This window comes from Condylura cristata, unplaced genomic scaffold (genome assembly GCF_000260355.1).
Source record: "Condylura cristata isolate star-nosed mole 26May11 unplaced genomic scaffold, ConCri1.0 scaffold00008, whole genome shotgun sequence".
In the NCBI taxonomy this organism is placed as follows: Eukaryota; Metazoa; Chordata; class Mammalia; order Eulipotyphla; family Talpidae; genus Condylura; species Condylura cristata.
Genome location: NW_004567109.1, coordinates 43,414,930 through 43,417,251, shown reverse-complemented (window position 1 = coordinate 43,417,251; position 2,322 = coordinate 43,414,930).

The window sequence follows — 2,322 nt, the reverse complement described above, 5'->3', positions numbered from 1 at the left end:
GAAAAAAATGTACAAAATGATGTAAAAATAAACTGTTATAAAATAAAAATAAATAAATAAATTTTACCTTGGTAGCTACTTGATAGTTTTGTTTTCTTATAAATATTCTTAACATTCCCCCCCCCAGTAGAATACTTAAATTCATTAGAAACAATTAACACTTTTTATGTATTGCTTTTGCATTTTCCATAGCAGTCTCTAGTCAATGGTTAATTTTTTTCTCACTACGGAGGCAAAACACTTCTAAGTCATTTATTTATTCAATGGACCATGAATTAAGTGGCTTTCTATTCTGGCTGTTGATATCAGGAACTATTCCATATGGTTCTGTATGAGCTCTAAGAATTGTATTCACAAAATTTTTCCAGGTTTTTTTTTTTTCCTAATTGAGGTAGTTTCCTCTTATGAACACACTTGTCAATGCTCATGCAACATCTTCGATCTCTCTTTCAAAACTCTCTTGGAAATTGTGCCATTTTATATTCCTATAAACAAGAGATAAGTTTAATTATTCCACATCCTCACCATTCAATTCTTTAACATTGTGAATATTTTCAATGTTAGATATTAAAATAGATATGAAGTGAGATTTCTTGTAGTTTTACTTAGAATTTTCCTGATGACTAATGATGTCTTGCATACTTCATATGACTATTGGCCATCTATATTTTTGTTTGTGAAATATTTAAATATTATGTCCCTTTTTAATTTTATGAGATTTTTGAGATAGCAAAAAAGATTAAGCATTATTATTTTATTATTATTATTTTATTAACTTTTTAACATGTATACAGGAAACTCTTTGTGTATTATCCTATGAATTCTATGAAATATGCACACTCTTGTACCTACCTCCACAATCAAGATCCAGAACAATTCTACTACATTAGCTTTTAGGCTCACTGTAACAAAATATCACAAACTTGGACACACAGACAACAGGAATTTATTAGCTTATAGTTCTTGAAGCTAGAAGTCTAAAATCAAAATGTCTGTAAGCTTAGTTCTTGCTAAGTGTCATGAAGGAAGGGGACTTTCTCGACTTGCAATGTGTTTGTATCACCTAAATCTGTTGATATTATGACTACAATGATCATGTGTTGCATGTAATGCATCCTTCAACAACAGGCATTAGAAAACTTTGAGAAAAAAGAAAGAGTTTTCTTATTTGTGAGACTTGGAATTTATATAGCATATCCTGGCACCCAGGCCAGAGTGAGGTTGTGGGAGGTGGGAAGGGAGAATAGGGACTTGCAGTACTTAAAAAAAAAAATCATTTATTTATCATTGCATAGAAGAACTGGGGTGTAAGTCAAAGGTGCTGGGGGAGGTTGGTGAGAGGATTCCTCAGAATAGGGAGCAGAACAGGCACATCTACTGAAATATACTTCTAAAGGGAGCAGCAGGTGAGACAGGAGAGGACTTTGAGCCATGTGGCTTAACTCCCTGGCCCAGATCCAGCTCATGCAGCTATAGAGGGCCCTGGTGGTAACTAACCCCTAGTGTTCATAATTAACCCTAGACCACCAGGGACCAGGGAGGGCCCATGTTCTTTCTTTTATTGGAAATGAGGGTAAAGTATTTTGCAGGCTTGTTCTTTGTTTACACATTTAATCATAAGAACAGAAATTTAAAGCATGGGAAGAGAAAGAAAAGAAGGTAAGAGGGGGAAACAAACATATTCAAATCACTCCTTACAATCATCTAAATATTCCAAGACCTGTGAAACTATTCTCAGGTATAGTGGTGGGTAGGTGGGAGGTGAGGTTTGACTCTTATCTTGTGGTATGGTTGGCTTTAGGCTTGAGTTATCCTGATTTAAAATCAATGCCCATTTGATCTGAATGTCTCTCCATCAAGCTTGGTTCACATACTTACATTACAAAAAAGAAAAGTCAGGCAGGAAGTTTATAATGCAAGATGATCATCTCTGTACATCTCTCTGTATTGTCTTCCCAATGTCTCTCTGCTTAAATTTCCATCTTTATAAGGACATCAGCTATCTCCTTATTTCAAGGTTATTTCTTATTCCTCTTGTTATTATTGGGTAGGGATGAGTTTAGATCTTAGTAGATCTTAGGTTTTTTTTTGTTATCTTTCTCAGTTTTATGTCTTTCTTGCTTGCTTGCAACTTGAATTGAATTTATAGATTACTTGAATGGGAACTTGTGTTAAGTTTGTTCCTTTTATCAGCTTTTCTTGTTTTAATTATCTACATTCTGTTATTCTACTCTAATGATGAATGTTATTTACTTGAGATTCTCCTGGCTTCCAGTCTAAAATAAGATATAACAAGGAAAATTGGACTCATCCTACAATGAT